Source organism: Columba livia, chromosome 1 (assembly GCF_036013475.1).
Source record: "Columba livia isolate bColLiv1 breed racing homer chromosome 1, bColLiv1.pat.W.v2, whole genome shotgun sequence".
NCBI lineage: Eukaryota > Metazoa > Chordata > Aves > Columbiformes > Columbidae > Columba > Columba livia.
In genome coordinates this window covers 32,898,747-32,918,865 of record NC_088602.1, presented here as the reverse complement: position 1 = coordinate 32,918,865, position 20,119 = coordinate 32,898,747, and the positions used below count along the sequence as shown (strand labels likewise).

Below are 20,119 nucleotides of genomic sequence, written 5' to 3'. Positions count from 1 at the left end.
CACAGCGTGATTACACAAGCTTATTCACTGATGGAAATAAGTGCTGTGGCAGGCAATTATTTCCAGATCTTACCATGCAAGAAAGGCAAACTGTTTGCTGGAGAGCATTCATGAGGGTCAGATGATGGAGGGAAAGGCCAAGAAGACAAGAAGGAAAGCTTTCACATCCCTTTTTCAAGCTGTCACATGAAAGAAATGCCTGCAGTAACACTCAGTGAATGTGAACAGGGGGATGTTTGCAAACTGCCAAAAAGTCCCTCAGTGGGGCAGAGAGAGAGAAGAAAATTATCATTAAATAAAACAATAAGAGAATTGCGGCCATTTCCTGTTATTTTTGTTATCCAGAGCTGAGTGAAGAGAAACAAGTCATGCCTGTCCAGTGTGGGCTACCAGGATGCTTTATAGGTGATGTACAGATGTCTCAGGTGTTGCTGGTGAGGGGCAACTCAACATGGTTGCTGGTTATATGCCATGAGTATTTAACGGCAACCAGGAGGAATCAATCACAGTAAGAGCAGAGTCAATAAAGGTCTTGGACTTGACTCAACACCACATGAGAAAAACAGTAGTGCTAAAAGCATGTGCTACGGGCCCCATCCTAGCTGCAAAATCACCTGTTTTTGTTCAGAAACTGAACTGGTCCCAGTGGCATGTGTGCGCACACCAAATACACCACACGTACTTATAGACTTCTGCTGAGCGGGGACATTTGCTGTTCAGCCCCATGTCGGCACCTCGTTGGCTGCAGGACCCCTAGATGATGGGCACCTGTCCTGGATAATGGGCGCTTGGAGGGTCTACAGTTGCCCCTCTCTCCCCTTGACCACAGAGGGGATCCAAAGCATACGTGCTTCTGCCAAAGACACCTGAGTGAGGTGTTCAAAGCTGGTGGAGCGGCTCTGGACCTGCAGGTACAAGTACAGCTGCTCCAAGGTGACCGGGGACCAGCATGCCCTTATCTGCAGGCACAACAGCTCCATTAGCCCAAGGAGCTGCTCAGGACAAAGTGACGCCTGCAGAGAAAGCTCCTCAGGAAATGCAGCCATTCGGGCGTAAGAAAGTGGGTCCTGCTATCTGTAGATAACGGGCTGAAAAACAGGAAACGGAGGTCAGGAGCAGACAGCCAGTTCTCACAACGGCAGCATGATAGCAGTGACCTTCCATGGGGTCTGTGCAGCGACCTCAGCTGCTCAGCGTCTTCATAAATGGCGTGGAAAAGGGGTGAGGACTGAGGTGAGACAGTTTGCCAATGATAAGAAGTTATCCAAGGACAAGGATATGCTGTGGGAACTGCAGATGGTGTGAGTGGTCAAAGGGCAGAAATACAACACAGATAACTGCAAAATTAAGTATTTGGGGTGAGAAAAGAGAGTCCTAGATTCATGTGGGCACTGTCAGTCAAGAGCTTGGTCCTGTGTTTAGTGTCCACCAAAACACAAGCTCAACATCCAGCAGCAGTCAAAAGAGCAAATCAAGTACTAGGAACCTGCAGGAAAGGCACAGAGATCCCAGATGTTGGAAGAGGAAGATTCACAAGCCCCCTTCTCCCTCCTTCCAAAATATTTGGCCGCAACTGGAGAAGAACACTGGGATGGATGTGAAACCAGCCTAACCCAGGTGGCCAAGCCTGCTCTGTCAGCCGCAGTGTCACCTCGGTACATATCCCGGATGGGAGGTCTGCACCACACAGTGTCACAGACACAACCTTCCTTTCTCCATGCCCAGTAAAATGAGAAAATATGCAAATAATATGAAAAATAGGCCCCTACGCCTTTCTGCAAGGATAGCACAGTCCCCATCAATGACTGAAGTTCTTCCCAGAACTTAACGATGGGGTTTGAAATGTCAACACCCAAGGCAAACAGCAGAATACCAACCTTGGGAAGCTCCGTCACATTGTTTGCTTGTTTGTCAGCTGAAAGTTGGCTTAAAAAGCAAGTAGCAATAGGTTTATTGCTTTCTGGTTGTTAGTAACAATCTAGTCTGGTTATGGCCATGCAGCTACACCAAAGAGCACGCTCTGTCTTTTGCCACATGTGGTCACACTTCTATGATATCGGTCTTGTTGCAGGGCTACTGCAAGCAGCTGGACAGTTTACCATGTGTTTTCCACACTACAGCTTGAAATAATTCTTGGGGACATGCTATATCCTGAAAGCTGAGACAGCCCCATACTGAAGGAACTGGAGAGCTGCCTGCACTCTCATTTCAAGAACCAGTCGGTCCATCACAGCTGGGCAAATTACACCAAAACACTCACGCTTCAAGTCCCAGATTTCTCCCCCAAGGGAAAACCTATATTCAAAGGGCTTGAAATAAGCGGTGCTCATCAGAAGATGATAGCATGCATCACAAGAGGAAAAGGTCTTTGCTTTCAACTCAGACAGCATCCTTGCTGTCATGAGAGCCATTTATCCCAAATTCACAAATTGTCGCCTAAGGGTTTGGCAGCACATTGTATCAAGGTGTCAGCAGCCTCCATGGACCCAGGGACAGCAAGAGATGGGACAGCAGGGAGGGTCCGTGTGGGATACACAGAGAAGATGTGGGGAAGAGAAGGTGTGGGGAACAGATGTAGAGGTGTGGTGGGACATGCATTTGGGACCATTGGGGACATTCAGGGATTTTGGTGGGACATGTGAAGGGTGTGAGGCACATGCATGGCACACAGGGACACTCATGAAGGTGCAGAGGGACATGTGGAGACAGCGTGGATGGAGCACACTGGGTATGCTTGTGAAGGGGGACACTCATGAGGTTGTGGTGAGACACATGGGAGCACGGCTGGACATGTGGAAAAGCACAGCTGGACAGCCATGGGAGGACAGCAGGATACATGCAGGGGTGCACTGAGAAGTGGGAGAATGAAGGAACACGTAGGCAATGTGGGGGACACGTGGGAGCATTGTGGGGGCAGGTATGGCAGCGCATGAATTGATACAGGTGGTAGGATGCATGGGGGGTCACACAGTCAGGGCAGACTATGGGGCTAAGGGGGAAACACAGGGCTTCCCCTGGCAGGCATGCCCACCTCCCACAGAGCCATACGTGTGTGCCAGTGCCATAGCCTGTGGTGGGAAAGGGGACTTGGGGGGCTGCACATGCATGGGGGACCAGAAGAGCGGGCATCAGCAGCCCCCGCTGCACACCCTCCACCTTACAAAATGTATGTGTAAAAGAATTATACACAATAAAACATATACAACAAATATATGTGTAAAATTGTATGTGTAAATATGCTTACAATTAATTCATATATCTATGAAATGAGAAAGTAATGATGGCCAAACAGTGGTTGTGGATGGCAAGTGAAAAGCACAATGAAACCCCCACCCACCGGAGAGAAAAGGCGGCCCAGCCCTGGTGAGGCAGTACTGGGGTGGCACAGGGGGTGACAGGGCTCTTGGGGGGACACCTCAGGTACGCTCCCCCTGCTCCTGGGGCAGGCAAGGTTCCTTCTTCCTTGGCATCCTCTTCAAAACGGAGGAAAAAAACCCATGCCAGTTCATTGCAAAGAGTGCATCTGCCCCAGTGAAACCAGTAGAGGAAGTGTGAGACCCCACCCTGTGAAAAATAAATACGTACGTGAGCGTGCATGTACATCTCTGCATACAGATGGCTCAGGGGAGGAGTGGCTTTGTGGCCAAAGGGTGCCAAAATCTCTCCTTTGTGGCTGTGGCAGCTCTGCCTGGGCTCCACCAGCAGCAGGTCCACCCATCCACCAACACCCCTCTCCAGCATTTGGGCTGCTGAAGCTGAAAATAGCCAAAGCTGACTTATGAAAGAGGGATTTTAATTTAAGCCTAGCCTGCCTTAATTTAAAACTCATTTACAGTTCTTGCCTCATCTAAATCCACCAACAAAAAGAGATAGTGGAAAGCAAAGCATGGATGTACTCCTTGATGTGTTCCAGTCCTTAGGGAAAAACAGTAGATTTACTTTTCTTCCAAAAACCCTCAACTCAAAGTCAACTATTACAAGCTAATTTAAAATGCAGTGTTTCTACAGCCCAGTGCCTTTCTGATAACAAGATTCAAGGGTTTGGTTTGATTTTTTTTTCATGTTTACATTAAACCGAGTCAATCTGCTTTTTTCTTTCACTACCACCACTTGTTGATGTGTGAAGCAGCATTTGCACTTGGAGTGCCCGTGACTAACATCAGGAGTTCCTGCTGATGGCACGAACAGCCTGAGATTTTCGGTTGCTGCTCCAGAGCTTCCTCTGCCCATGGTCTCACTCGGCTCCAGGTCTCACCCCTTGGCGATGCTCCTGCTGAGCATCAGGCGATGCTCCTGCTGAGTTGCATTGTGCCAGTTAGCAGGATTTTGCACTTTTTGCCCCAAAATTGTATTTGAAGTTTGATTGTCACACTCAGTAACATATGGGTGCATCGTCCATGTGGGGGAGACCAATGTGGATGAGACCCCTCGAGTTGATCACTCTGAACCTCCTTCTCTGCTCATCCATTGTCTCGGGGGTCGGGCACAGCTGGAGGCCCAAAGCCCACAGCTGCCCAAAGCCCGCCCTGTGCCAACAGGGACCTGCCCCAGGACTCATCTTCATGAGGTGGGTACCCAGAGCACGGGGAGAGGAGGGGAGGGCTGTTGGAAGACACTAATGGCACCAAAATTAAAAATGGGAAGGGATTTTTTTTTTTAAACAAAAAAAAAAGGGGGGGAAAGCCAAAGTAGAAATTCAGTTACTCTTCAGAGCCAGGGGGAAGGAATCAAGCCTGTTACACAAGTCTGTGCTCTGCTGTGGCTAAACTCTACCCATTGAACAAGTTTAATGAGTAATTATCAGTAGATGTCAGCTGTTATTTCAGTCCTGGCAACAGCTGCATTTTGCATTTAGAGAACATCTGGTTTTGTTGGGTTTTGGTTTTTGGTGTTTTGTTTTTTTTGTTTTTCTTTTTTGTGGGTTTTTTCTCTGTGAATTTGTTAAGTGCCGTAGTTATTATATCAGTATTTAATTCTTCTTTTTTTCTAATCTTCAACGTGTTCTGTGAGTACCATGCTAGCAGCATGCATGAAAATGAAACTCAGCAGTCCAAAATTACTATAAATTAATGAACTTCTCCTTTCTGTTTTCTTCCCCAGCTCCAGAGCACTGCCTCACGCTGCGTCATTGTACTGACTTGAAATAAACTGAATAGAAGTTGCAACATCTTAGCACATTTCACATAAGGATATTCCTGGCACATGCTGAAAAGCATCTATTTTAATGGGGTTTGAGGAAGGGGACATAATTTAGCTGGTTGTTGGGAGGATGTGTCTGTATCAATAGTGACCGAGGCATCTCAACAAAAGAAAAAGAAGAAGAAACCTCCTGGGAGAGAAATGCTATTGGACTGTTGAAGCTGTCAGATCCTGGAGCATCCTCTATTTTATTTACAGCTCCTCTGTGACTAAATGCTATTTTCCAATTACTGTATTGTGTTTTTTTCAGTTGGGCTCCTTGTCCTTTCTTCGAAGCAACATGACCACATTGTAAACTGTTTTTGAGGAGCGTTTACTGTTTGAGGTTAGAAGCTGAAACCACAGAGTTCCTTATCTTGTCTTTCTGCGACTGTTTTCACATGAGCTAGTAAAAGAGCAAAGCGCTAACAACCGAAATCTTCTTTCTCCCTCTGTCCCCACCCATATTCTCATGGCCACAGGAGAAGTCTTCTATAGGACCCAGCTGCTGTCTCTCTTTGGTTTTGTTGTCCATGGACCAGGTATGAACATGCTTCTGAAGGATGGGAGGGAGGGGAGGCAGCGGGCTGAGCTGGAAGATACAAAGCAGTCCCCAGCCTGGCATGGTTCCCACTGAAAGCTGTCTTTGTGGCTTAAGAAAAAGCTCTGGAAAATGCAAGAAAAAATTCATTTGGTCACCTTTCCTCCCCAAAATTTCAGCATTCATTGTTTAACTGCTGCTAAGTTTTGCTAACAAATGTGTCCGGACGTGAAAGCTGGCGGGAGTTTTGCTTAGCGCGTGGGGAACTGGGCAGTGTGGAGATGCTGCTTGGGGTCTTCTCACAGGCTGCAGGTTGGCATGTGGTGTGAGAGTGCAGTGACTGGCACTGCTGCCATCTGAAGAAGCTTTAGTGAGCCCAGATGACAAAAATCTGCTCTTGTGGTCCAATTTTAGGTTACAAGCTTATTAGAGACTTCTAACAGGGATGAAATGGGACACCTTCCTAGGAAGGGATGGGGCTCCTTGGGGGGCTGTGAGGGTCAGATCCCTGTGTTGCACCACGCTCTGTTGGTACCTGGAGGCCCTTCAAACCTGCTCAGGCTTTCACAAGCCTTAAAGTGCATTTTGAAAGCATTGCTTTTCACATGCTCCAGTGGTCATGAGGGATGCATCCCAACATGATGTTTTTATACAAGGACAAGCATGTTGGTACACATCATTTTGTAAGGCTATCTCCTTGCAGAATCCCAGAATTGCATGGGTTCAACAAAGTCTGACCAAGCTGCATTTGGTACTTAGTCCTGTTCTTTAACAACAGCCATGCTTGGGTTTCTGTGGCTTTTTGACTCTGTGACCTTTAACTAAGAAGGAAAAGGTTAAAAAAAGAAACAAACAACCCCCCCAAAAAAACACAAAAACCAAACCAACCAAACAAACAACAACAAAAAACAAAACACAGCATCTTAGACATACCTGTTATGTTATCATTATCTACAGAGAGTTATTCCTTGCTGTGACATGGTACCCAGCAGTTTCAGGCATCCTTGGGCAGACAGCACAAATGCTGCCTCCAGTGCGTACTCCCTGCATGTTCGGCACATCAAACCAGCCCAGTAGCAACAAATGACACAAAATCTGCCCCAGAGCACCTGAAGCACTGAGAGGAGGATGGAGAGGAGGAGGAGGCAGCAGCGAGCGCGGAAGCTGAAGCGTGTTGTGACCAAGAGCAAGTCAACAGTGTGCAGCAGACTAGGTAGCTTCACTTTCTAAAGCACACAGCTGGATTCAGGAGATGACACAATTTTTCTAGCAGTAAATGAACACCTTGATCAATGGATTGATTCCTGAGCAAAAACATTTGTAGTATTGAACCTCAAGCGGTGTTCATTATTTGCGCTCAGCTGCCAGCGAATTACATGGAAATTTCGCCTGAGAAACAGAATTAGTTTCATTATCTGGAGACCCATCTTGGAAACACTGTGCTGATAATGACCTGGGTTTAGTGCTGGCTCCCAGAAAATCTGACTTTGTTCTTGAATAAGACAGCCGGGGGGCTGTGTTTAGACAAACGCTTCCTGCTGGCAGAAGCCATTTCCGAATCATTTGTCAAGCTCCGTGCGAGCCTGGATGGCTTCACCTCGGCGGGTGACTTCTCCCCACCACTCAGCCCTTATCTCAAAGTCTAACCTGAATCCTGCTCCTCCTTCAGTCTTCAGGCCATTGCTTCTTGTCTGCCACCTCCAAGAGTGAAGCAACAGCCTTTGTTTCTGTTGGTACCTGTCACTGGAACTGTCCCCATCCACCCCCTGCTCATTTCTTTCCAGGGAGGGCCCTTAGTGACCTCAGAATTTACATGCACAGGTCTGCACCTTCTATATATTTGAGCTAGTTTTTGTAAACCTCGCCTAAACACCAAAGGTCAAAAATGCAAACCACACCTCAGGTTGGCCTCTATAGCTTTACCTTCACAGATTTTACACATAAACCCTCTTTCATATGGGATCAGCCACCATTTCACTTCCCACAGTTCTTCTCTGCAATGGTGTGACATTGACCCTAATCTTCGCATTGCTGGTAACTGCTCCCTGCCCCACCCCCAGGAGCTTGGCAGGGGTTTGGGTTCACAGCTCCAGGGTCCCACCTTGGGGAAGTGATTGAAGAATATGATTGTGTTGCTTTCCCACCATGTGTGACTGGTGACCTTCACAAATGGAACTCCCAACACAACATGTCACATCAGAAAGGGCATCTTCTTGTCAGCTACTTCATCTCCTATATAGAGAAAAGACTTATATCTCTTGGACATGAGGATGCAGTGTCATTCTTCCCCTCCTTCCTCATTAATTTGCTTCTACAACCAGTAGAAGGCACCAGCACCTGGTACAGGTGCTGCTCGGCTGAGGCTGGTGGCCAGAGCTGCAGAGGGGATGAGACAGTAAATGGCACCTCGTGGTGATGGTGTGAGTGGACCAGAGATGTCCCTCCTTTAGGGCATCCCACCAGGCAGCATCCCTGCCTGAGCACCAGCCCAGGCACTGCTGCAGGTCAGTGTGAGGGCAATGTGTCCCATCCAGAGGTAACATAATTCAGGTGTGGAGGGAGGTGTCTCCCCCTCTTCCTCTCTGCTGGCTAGTGGGGAAGTGGGGTGACCTGCTCAGTTCTAGCTCATTGCCAAATATCTACGATCAAAACCTGTATATGCTACTCAGGGCTAAACTAGTTTGCAAAGTTCCCGGTAGTGAAAAGCATCCTGTGGATGTGCAAGGTCACTGCTACTGAAGGTGACCTCACCTGCCTGCACAGCAGTGGGAGCCTGATGCGCATCTCCATGAACTGGAGCTGGTTGAGGAGCCCAGTGACTTCTCTTCTTCCTTATTTTTTGTTTTTTCTTTTTGCTAATTTGTGTGTTGCACAAAGGACTGACAGGTCTTGCAGCATGTTCCAAAACATGTGTTGAGAGCATCCTTCTCCCAGATGTTTGCAGAGACTGCAGCACATTTGGGTACCGCGGAGGACAGACCAAGCACCCAATACCTGCTCTTCTTGCAGCTTCTCCCCAATTCACCCTTAGCAGGTCGGATGCCAGAGGTGCTGCAATTGCTTGTGCTGGTGCTCATGGGACATTTCCCCCATCCAACCCCATCCACATCCCCCAGATTCTGAGTGTGCCCAAAATTCGGCACTGGCCACAGGCCCATGTGCGGAGGTGAGCTCAGCCCTCCAGCCTCGCTGGAAGCTGAAAGCATCCCTCCATGTGCCCCCCCCACCTTGGCCCATCTCACGCCCTTTCTATGCTTTATTTCCTGTAACGAATTTGCTGTGCTGGGTCTGTGGAAAGCAGCTGGAAGGGTTTCATGCCTGCAGTGTTTTTCTCTTTCTTCATCCCCCTCACCAAGCTTGCATCTATTCAAATCTCCTTTTTTTTTTTTTTCTTTTTTTTCTTTTTTCCTTCTTTTCACCACGGCTTCCTACAGTTTCAGGTTTTTGGCTGACAGGGGGCTTGAAATCTGTCCTTCCTCTTCCCTGGTGCTTCCTCCTGCAGTAACCCTTTGTGTACCACTTTCTTGCTTTCTACAAGTACGTGGAAATGTGTTATGAAGAACACAATGGAAAGATGCTGCCTTTTCAGCAGGAGGGCTTCCACCATTCCCAAATTACCCCTGAAGGTGGTGGGGGCATTGGCTTCTTCACCCCATAGATGCAGACATGCGAAAGAAGAGCATTGGGGTGATGTGCCTCCAGCATCCATGTGGTTCCTCACCTTTCCACAGGCTTTTCCAAGAAAAAGTGGTTGTGATCCCTGTGTCAGAGCCTCTGGGACATGGGGTCTGCCTCCTCCCCAGCCCTCCTTGTGTTTTTAGGATTTGGCACGAGGTTACCAGCACCTGATCTGAGTGACAGCACACTGGTGAAGAAACCAGCCTGATGGCCCACTAAACATAATTCCCTTTCAACGTTGTGCTGTCCCCCTCCACTCTCTCTTTGGCTTTTTCCTAATCATAGAGTTATTTTGCCTAGAAAAAACCCTCAAGATCATCAAGTCTAGCCATTAACCTAACACTCACTGTCACTAAACCACATCCCTAAGAATCTCATCTATGTGTCTTTTAAACACCTCCATGGATGGTGACTCCACCGCTTCCCTGGGCAGCCTGTTCCAGTGCCTGACAACCCTTTCTGTGAGGAAAATTTTCCTAATATCCAATATTACAGGCAACACCCAACAAAGACACATATAAGGAATGCCATGGTGATGAGTTTTCAGGGCACACTGCAAGCTGTGCCAGATCCATCCTGCTGACGGGTAGGGAGGATAGATGTCCAGCACCTCAACAGGCAAGAGGATTGCAGGATTAGGTCCTTAGGAACATTTGGGGAGCACAGCCACCTCGTGTCGCAGCTGCCTCTCCTGGTAGAGCAGCTGTGCCTTGGGCTTGGACACCCCCAGTTTTGATGGCATAAAGGCAAAGAGGTTTCTGACTGTCTCATGCCTCATGCCTGATCCAGGAAGGCCAGCAGTCAGCTCTTCCATTTGGCAGATGTCAATGCAGCTGGGAGCCCATACTGGGACACCAGTATGATGCTGCACCACCAGCCAGCCGTGTAACTGGCAGCTGCCTGTGCACATCCAGCGTTTGCAGGACACACGCACCCAACATCTCAGCTGTTGCTGTGTCCGTGGTGATGGCTGCACGTTATTAGTTAAGAGTTAAAATACAGCAGGATGAATTAGCAGAGAAAGGGGAGTGGGAACCCTCATTGGGATTTTACCAACCTACCTAATGGCAAGGAGCTGGAACAGAAAAGAACATTTTTGCTTTTCTGTTGATTTTTACCACATTGGTGAGCTGGTCTGATGATTTCCCTCCACACTTGCTGGGGTGTATTTGTGTGAAGACTGTGTGTGTGTTTGTTTCTGGATGCCTTATGCTGTGTGTATACTATCATAAGATTCTGTTTGATGCTGGAACTTTTAAAAGTATTATTATTATTATTGCAAACAAATGCTTACACACAATGGTGTGACGTTGGTGCCCGCTTCCCAAATAGCCGATTCCTGATGGTTTGAGTCAGACTTGTCACTCAGCACTCTCATTCAGAACCCCAGGTACCACAGTTAACTGTAGAATCATAGAATAGTTTGGCTTGGAAGGGACCTTCAAAGGTCATCTAGTCCAACCAACTCAAGTTTCTGCTCATAAACACCAGACCAGGCAGCTCTTTTAGGTTTCATTTTTGTTTAAGAAATGTATTCACCAAAAATATGCTCTTGCTCGTCTGGAATTTTTTCTTTGACGTTAAACAAGCCAAAGGCAACAAGGTGAGAGTCATACTTGCTGGACTGGTCAACCTCACCTTTTTAAACAAGACAGGTGTTCCTGGCCCCCAGCCCTGCTCCGGTGCGGGGGGGAGGCTCAGCACCAGCAAAGCCAGCCCGGTCAAAAGTGAATGGCAAACCACAGAACCCCACCAAAAAAACAGTCACCCTCTATAAATGTGCTTCGCTACTTTCACTTCACTTTTTCTCTATGTTGCTTTCTTCTTGTATCATTTCATGGCATTTCATTAGTGTCACATATTATATAAGAATATCTTACTATTTTTTTTAATTCTGTTTCATTTTAGAACTATTAAAACCATCTGCCACTTAGTAAACACTAACATATTTTCTTTTCTAGATCAAAGTGTCTCCTGTCTGTGTTGTAATGGAAGTTTGACATTATTTTTTTTTCAAGACAGGCAGGAGACACTTTGATCAGGTGCCAAATTGTTTCACTACAACAAACAGGCAACACTCTGCGCTAGAGATGATAAGATGTTATTATGCACCGTGATGATTTCACGACATGTCAGCCACAATGTTAAAAAAACCACCCTACATAACATATAACATTCAAAATATCAGTGTGAAATTGCAAAATTTTTTAATGAAAAATTTATGAATTGAAAGCATTCCTTTTATATTTTTTCTCTACAAAACTGTGACCTTTTTGTAGCATTTTTCGTATTTTTTTGCAATATTTTTCATTTCAGCAAATTGGTATCTTCTGTCAAAAATACTCTGTTGAAAAAATTCTGATAGCGTCAACTTGAAAAGCTTTTCTTGAAAGCCTTTTTTATATACAAAAAAAATATTGTCCCTGTCAGAGAACAAAAGAATCACCTGCTGGCTTTTTTTGTCATTCCTAAATAAATGAATTGCTCAAGGATTATTACATCCATGTTTCACAAACATGCCACTCCCCCCCCAATCCCTGTACACATTTGCCTTTTATCCCAGGATGCAGGATGCCTCCACGGAGAGCCCCCAGCTTTCTAATAACGCAAATATTGAAGCTACATGCTGGGGTTGTGGGAGGGGGGAAATGCACATTGTCTTTTCTGTCTTAATTTGCATGCTGAAGAGCAGAAGGGCTCTTCCGTAGTCATCTACAAGTGCCAGGGCACCGAAGAGAAGCTGGGCATGACTACATGACCTGTAGTCCCCAAACATGGGAGATGCAGGTGAAAAAGGTGAAGGCAACCAGCTCCTCTTCCTACCCCTAAAAGTGGATCTGCTCTGGCTTTGTCAAGAAATGCCATTTTAGATTGCTAGGTGGACATCCACAGCTAAGGAAGGATTAGTTGTCTCCAAAGGGCATGAAAGATGGAGGAGGCACCTGTGGCCCAGAATGAGTGGTAGTGGAAGGGCAGCAGCATGCACAAGGGGAGCCTGTCTCACCAGCTGGGAAATACGGGCACTCATTTGAAACTTGAAATTTATCTCTCCATAAAAGAGCTGGAAAACTTCAGAGACCTGAAATTTGGTTCTCTACAAAGATCATAAAGGAATCAAGGATGACTCTGTTGTAGAAACCAGACAAAAGTTGCATCAGAGAAAGCTCTGATTTAGTATTAGGGGAAAAAAACAAACAAAAAAACCTCAAAACAACAACAACAACGAACAAACAAAAACCCAAAACAAACAAACAAACAAACTAGAAGAGGTTGCCCAGAGGGGCTGTGGGATCTTCATCCTTGGAGGTTTCCAAAGTTCACCTGGACATGGCCCTGAGTGACCTGCTCTAACATCAAAATTAGCCCTGCTTTGAGTAGGGAGTTGGATCAGATGACCTCCCCAGGTCCCCTAAAGGTTTAGTCATTCTACATCCATGTTGTGACATCTCTACAATCACGTGGGATGAAACCCGGCTCAGGAGACAAGAAGTCTCAGTTTTGCCTGAACCTGGTTTGGCATCCTCACCCGCTGCATCAGTGACATTTGCTGGGTCGGTGGTGGTGCAGATCAACATCTCCCACACCCAGGATGTGCCGCTGGAGGAACAGCACTCAACCCTTCCCAGACAAAGTCCTTGGCTTCCTGCATAACTTCATTTCATAACATGCATCTGAACCTGTCTGGGGTTGAAGGTCTTGTATCACACCACCCAAGGTCAGGAGGAGACCCCAGGCGGCACTGATCTGCGGGTGTTTTGGCACAAGAGGGGTGTTTGTAGCAACAGAGCCACATGCTGATGCAGCATCAACACACGGAGCACGTCCAAGTGCAGCCCAGGCCACCGCTCACCAGGGTTTTGTGTCAGTACAAACACACACTGAGCATGGGCCACTTCACACTGAGGTCTGCTCTCCTCCCCTGGTGCTTCGGGTCGGCGGGTGTCACTGCCTTGAGAATGACTTTCCAGCATCGGCGGAGCAAAGGCTGCTCAATAAACGACTGAGCCTTAGCTCTTCTTCTCCCCATTTAAACGCAGGCTGTTTAGAAACAAAAGCCGCAGGATTGTGTAAGTTTGTCGTTTCAACCCAGTAGTAAGTATTTTAATGTGCAATAAATCATTATTGAGAGAAAAGGTCAGAAAACCAGAGCCTGCGAGGCTAGAGGGGAGAGCTGGCCATTGCAAACCAACTGACAGGAATACAAGTCAGGTGTTTTGTTCCCTAGGGCTCCCCCAAAATTCACAGCTTTCATGCTTTTCTTCCTGAAATATGGCATTCAGGGTGTGTCAGCGCAAGGCAAAGTCAGTTTATCCTGCAAAGCTGAGAATTCAGTATTTTCTCTGCTATGAGAAGAGGACCTTCTCTCCACAGGTTATTTCTTATTATTACTGTTAGCATCTCTTCCCCTTTCCTGCCCTCTCCAGGCAAAAATCAAAGCCTTTCCTACCACCTGCCACGCTTTAGTACCCCGCAGGGTTTGTGCCCTTCCTCCACACCCCACATTGTGGACAACCCAGCTGACCGCATGGCCCAGCATGCCCAAGGGCTTCCCTCCTCACCAAGAGAGGGAAACCAATGGGAAGCAACAACCACAACTCCCAAAGAGCCCATCTCTTCCCACAAGAAAATATTTTGGAGTTGTGCCCTAAATATAACAGTTGTTGGCCAACAAGTCAGGACAGTCTACAAAAATCTCCCCTCTGGCCCAGCATGAGGACCACATGGTGCCAAGGAACAGATGAACACCACAAGGCACCATGAGCCTGTCCTGCTGCAGGAGGCTCCATCAGCTGTGCTTGTTCATCTCAGTGAAGAAAGACTTTGATTTGGGCTAACAAAGGGGGTAGGGGCAATGCACGCCAGGATAAACAGAGTTCATAGGGCCACAGCAGAGACCCTTGGAGAAGTGCAGCATAGTGAATAGCACACCCTTCGGCAGCAGGGAGAATCTGAAGACCACCAGGGTACCGTGCTGAGGTGCTCTATACACTAACAGCCCAGGTCCCAAATGTGTCATTTGCCCCATCTGTTCCTTAAACAGGTTTTCGTAAGATATCCATGCCTCTCCCAGCACCAAAGACATCTCCAGAAGAACTGATCTATTATTATGCTCCCCTCTTTGAAGCACCTTGCCCCCATTAAGTAAACAGCGCAGAAAACCCCTCGTATTTACCTGCTCCAGAGAAGCCTCTGTCAGGACACATCTGCTGCAGCGGCAATGTACGGTATGCTCTGTCTCTCTGTTTGCATGGATCATGAAATGGGCTGCCTACACAGCCATCTCCAGATGGAGCAGTCCCGTGCGCACCCAGACCTTTGTTAGCAGCTGCCAGACTTATGTGGTACGTGAGAAACGCCTTACATGTAATTATAGGGCTGTGGTGTTTTGCTTAATTGTTTGGCTGACAGCAGAAAACAGCTGTCAAGAGATTGCCCCCCTGGAAACCTCCCTGTCCACACATTTTAGGACAGGCAAGATGATAAACTAAATCTCCTAACGGGCTCAGGAGAGACAGATACTGTTATGTGGGGGCTGGGCAAGAAAAAGGTCAAACTTCCACTTTTTTAGAAAAACATGTCTCTTCTCCTTCACTACGCTCCTAGTGCAGTTCTGCACAGACAACAGTACATAAGGGGATTGGAGATGGGATCATTACCGTGGCTGGTTATTTTTGCTGGAAATGGCCCTTGCTATTTTTCAGTCTGGTTGATTTAGCGAAAGAGTTTCTGGAGAACAAAACAACTCAGTGCTTTCTCTTGACCTTGTGTTGCAAAACGCACTCCGAGCTCTAGAAAACTGGTTGTCAGAGGGTTCTGATTCCCCAGACCTGCCTTCGTTGTGGGGGCCACTGTGAGAAAACACAGAGGGCTGTGTGGTGCCACCAGCTCTGCTTGCCTGGGCACCAGCTAGAATCATAGAATGTCCTGAGTTGGAAGGGACCCACAAGGATCATAGAGTCCAACTCCTGTCCCTGCACAGGACAACCCCACAGTTCACACCATGTGTCTGTGACAGCCCTTTCTCCGAGGAAGCTGCCTACTACAGAGCAGTTGGTGCTGCACAGTGCCCAGGTTGTAGATGCTTTAGTAAAAGCACTCCAGAGAGTCTTTTGGGGTGAATAAATGGATGCCATTGATTTCGAGAGGCTGCAGGATTGTGCAACCCCAATTTGGATGCTGCTTCTCCTCACCTGTTTGCTCAGTTAAAAGCCAGAAGCCCTTTGACTTTTCCATCTTTGTTAAAAAAAAAAAGGTTGCAACCTTATTCCTGCCTTAAGGAACAGGCTGAATTGCTTCTGATGATCCAGAACAATGCCATCATTTATTCCTTCTCCAAAAGCAACCAGTATTTCAGCTTGATTATTTGCATATAATATGAGTCACCAGACAAAATACTGCAGGAAGAAAAATGCTCTTTGATAGAGAAATCAATAAAGGTATTTAAAAATAAGGATCCAACATACACTTAAATATCTCAAAACTATCACACACCAAGAAAATACTTTGGCCCCACTTTGTGACCTGGGAAGACTGATCCTGTGATCCCCAAACCCTTAATTAATTTATTGCAGGATCAGGGCACCATATCACCAAAGGCAGCTTGTTCTACTATCAAAGCACACAAACAAGGCACAACAACTTCGCACCAACACAATTTCAGAGATGTTGAAGCATCAAAAACTCCCAAAGTCAGGCCCAAATGTGTAATTTAATCTTAAGAAATAATGTTGGATTTTTTTCTCTTATTTCTTTTCTGATTTCTGGCTTGATGTATCATACCTCATCGATATTTTCAGCTCTCTTTCTCAGAAACTGGGAGGTAGAAGCTGATTCATTCAGGAGCTCGGACTTAAATGGGAACATCGAATCTATCTGGCATTATGATAAGGTCATCAGAAATTAGCAATACTGAAGGTGTATCCTGGGTGTACTTCTAATATAGATCATAGCTGAGATATATGTATATATATATAATGTCTGTACTGACGTTGCTAAGTAGCCTCATTGACAAACTTTGGAGTTAAGTATAGCTAGAAATGGAATTTTGTGAAAATTCAGACCAAAAGTGAAGGCTGCTTTTCTTTTCCGTTATTAAAAAAAGAAAAAATAATAATGTCTGTGAGTTTTCATATGCAACATCTCAAAAGTGTGGAATCCCTTTCATTTAAACCTTCCCTTAGCTGCGTTTGCCTCAGCCCTGCCAGGACAACATCTTCCTCAGAGAAAGAGAAAGTGAAAGTTTGCATGGAAATGAAAGGAAGCCATTTAATTATGTTTTGTCTAATGATTCACCCATGAGAGCAAATAAAATCAATGCTAATAAGGGATGTCAACACTCAAAGTCCTCTCCTTTCCCGAAAGTGGAGAATGAATTCTTTTAAGTGCCCAAGAGGGGAGGCGGAGATGAAGGTGAGAAGAGCTGCAGAGGACACCATGTGTGAGCCTACCTGAAACCTTAAGGGTGAGGACTTGCAAAGGAGCTCATGACAGTGAGTGCCAGGCAACACATCCAGAGCGGAAAGCCTGAAGCGATGCCCTTGGTCTAACAGCATGGCTTGGGGCCAGTGCTGTGCTCCAGACATGCTGCCATGCTGGGGGGCAAGCACGAGCACTGGGGAGCCAGACTGGATGGGGACAACTGGGGAAGAGCTGCTCTTGCAGAGTGAGCAAAAGGATGGAAATGAATTTAAACACACACCTGGAGGACACATCCAAAGGCAGCCATAAAACGTGGGTGCCCAGCTGCAGCCTTCAGTTAGGGAATTCCCTCAGTTGTTGGCTGCTGGAAGTTGAGAAGATGCTCAGGGACAAGAATGGCTCTACTCCTTCCCTCGTGTGTCTGCTGCTGGCCATGGGCATCAGGTGCTGGGCTGGGTCAGTCCTCACAGATAGCCCAGGTAGGGCTGTTACAGATCAGTAATGCTCCGAATTGCCCTGTTTATACTGAGCAGAAAGCATCACTGTAAGCAGAGAAACATCAGTGTCACAGCACTGGCACTGGATAGAGCAGCAGGAACAGACACTGCTGAACACAACCATTCTCACACCAGGAGATCCCATGACCCCAGCAAAGGGGGATGTCTAACAGAAAGTCCCACCTTTAAGAACATATCCATATTTTTTAGGGAGTAGTACTTTGGCGATGGCTTCCCAGGGACAAGTCGGCAGGCAGTGTCCCAGCATTGGGGTGCAGTATTTTTACACCAGGCACTTCACTAGGGGTATGTTCTCCACCCACGCTGGGGGTGCCACAGCACACACTTGGTGGGGCAGGAGCTGGAACTCCCAGGCTGTGCTGAAAGGACTCCTTCTTCACCCTGGGGTAAGACTTTCATGACCAAAGCCACCAAAAATCACTATGTGCAGAATTGCCCTTACTTTCTGCAAGGTGGTTTTTGTTTATATTAGTTTGGGTTGTGTTTTGGTGGTGGCGGTGGTGGTTTTGTTTGGGTTTTGTTTGTTTGTTTGGGGTTTTTTGCATTGTTCAATCTTCTTGATTAATCCAAATGCTCACCTTAAATCTAACTTGAGAAAAGACAAAGGATCTAACCCTCTTGGAAACAACAGACTGTAGATATGAGATTTTTTTCCTCTCTAAATTACTAATAACTGATACCTGTATTTTCATGACCCCAAAAGGAAACTTTTTTTTTGAGAAAAGGGGCATTTGCCACTGAAGCAGCATGGTGAAATGCAAACAAAGTTGTGCTGCGGGTTGATTTTACCTCCGGGCTGACTGTGAGCAGCCACGCTGAGATGAAATAAGAGCGCCCTAGAAAACCAGAGTGTTTTCCCCCACGGTACGCAGTGCAGAGGTGCAGCCCTCTCCTTGCCCTATGTGCCTCAGCACTTGCTGGGGGCATTAACCCTCTCGATGGCACCATAGCTCCTTGAGGGAAGGATGTGTGGACAATGGCCAGCTGAAAGCCCCCCTCCAATATTGCTTGGTCTTATGGACCCTCCACCTCCTAAATCAACAGGCTCAGGATGGATGGCCCAGGGGGTCTGGGCATGTACCTTTGCTTTGCCAAAACCCAGAGGGCCCAGGAGTGGGTTTAAGCACTGCAGGTGTTGAGGATGCTCCAGTAGAATATCCCCCAAACCTCCTCTGCTGTCCACCCTTTGAAACAGATAGGGGCCCATGCTAGGCTTCCCTTCCCCTGAGATTTCACTTCATTTATTGAAAGTATATTAAGAATATATATTTCCATTACAGAATCACAGAATGTCAGGGATTGGAAGGGACCTTGAAAGATCACCCAGTCCAATTTCCCCGCTGGAGCAGGAACACCCAGATGAGGTTACACAGGAAGGCGTCCAGGTGGGTTTTGAATGTCTCCAGAGAAGGAGACTCCACAACCTCCCTGGGCAGCCTGTTCCAGTGCTCTGGCACCCTCACGGAGAAGGAGTTTCTTCTCAAATTTAAATGGAACCTCCTGTGTTCCAGTTTGAACCCATTTCCCCTTGCCTTATAATGGGTTGTCACCAAGAAGAGCCTGGCTCCATCCTTGTGACACTCAACCTTTACATATTTATAAATATTAATGAGGTCTCCCCTCAGTTCCCTCTTCTCCAGGCTAAAGAGACCCAGCTCCCTCAGCCTTTCCTCATAAGGGAGATGCTCCACTCCCTTCATCATCTTTGTTGCCCTACGCTGGACTCTCTCCAGCAGTTCCCTGTCCTTTTTGAACTGAGGGCCCAGAACTGGACACAATATTCCAGATGTGGTCTCACCAGGGCAGAGTAGAGGGGAAGGAGAACCTCTCTCGTTCTACTAACCACCCCCCTTCTAATACACCCCAGGATGCCATTGGCCTTCCTGGCCACAAGGGCACAGTGCTGGCTCATGGTCATCCTGCTGTCCACCAGGACCCCCAGGTCCCTTTCCCCTACACTGCTCTCTAATGGGTCATTCCACAGCTTATACTGGAACCTGGGGTTGTTGCTGCCCAGATGCAAGACTACACTTGCCCTTGTTATATTTCATTAAATTTTTCCCCGCCCAACTCTCCAACCTATCCAGGTTGGATGGCAGCACAGCCTTCTGGCGTGTCAGCCACTACAAGAAAAACATTGAGGTGCTGCAGAGAGTTCAGAGAAGGGCAACGAGGCTGGTGAGGGGTCTGGAGCACAAATCTGATGAGGAGCGGCTGAGGGAACTGGGGCTGTTCAGCCTGGAGAAAAGGAGGCTGAGGGGAGACCTGATTGCTGTCTACAACTACCTGAAAGGAGATTGTAGCATGGAGGGTGTTGGTCTCTTCTCCCAAGTAGCAAGTGATAGGACAAGAGGAAATGGGGAAAAAGAGGAAAAGAAGAAATGCCAGGGGAAGTTAAGGTTTGATATTAGGGATAATTTCTTCACAGAAAAGTGTTGTCAGGCATTGGAACAGGCTGCCCAGGGAAGTGGTGGAGTCACCATGCCTGGAGGTGTTTAGAAGATGGGTAGATATGTTGCTTAGGGACATGGTTTAGTGCCAGAGTTCAGTTAATGGTTGGATTTGATGATCTTGAGGGTCTCTTCCAACCAAAATGACTCTAGGATTCTAAGAAAATCAATATTGTGAGAGAGGAAGAAAATAAGGCTCCTCAAGCCCTTTCAATTTTCCCCTGCTCTGCATGTGGGTTATCACAGCAGCTTGGTCCTGGTACCTACTCCCAGACCTTGCTGGCTACCAAGGTCACCAAAGCAGCCCAGGGCTGGAGTAAAATCACCACCCAGCT

At 47.1% G+C, this 20,119-nt stretch overlaps 1 long non-coding RNA gene across 1 annotated transcript; it reads right to left on the bottom strand.

The window, feature by feature from the left end:
• Window positions 1–11,587: 11,587 nt before the first annotated feature.
• LOC135578697 (uncharacterized) lies at window positions 11,588–15,261 on the bottom strand. Its single transcript, XR_010470789.1, has 2 exons — window positions 14,571–15,261; window positions 11,588–13,435 (listed from the first exon to the last, which is right to left on the bottom strand). It is a non-coding gene; the product is annotated as an uncharacterized LOC135578697 (long non-coding RNA).
• Between the last annotated feature and the right edge of the window lie 4,858 nt (window positions 15,262–20,119).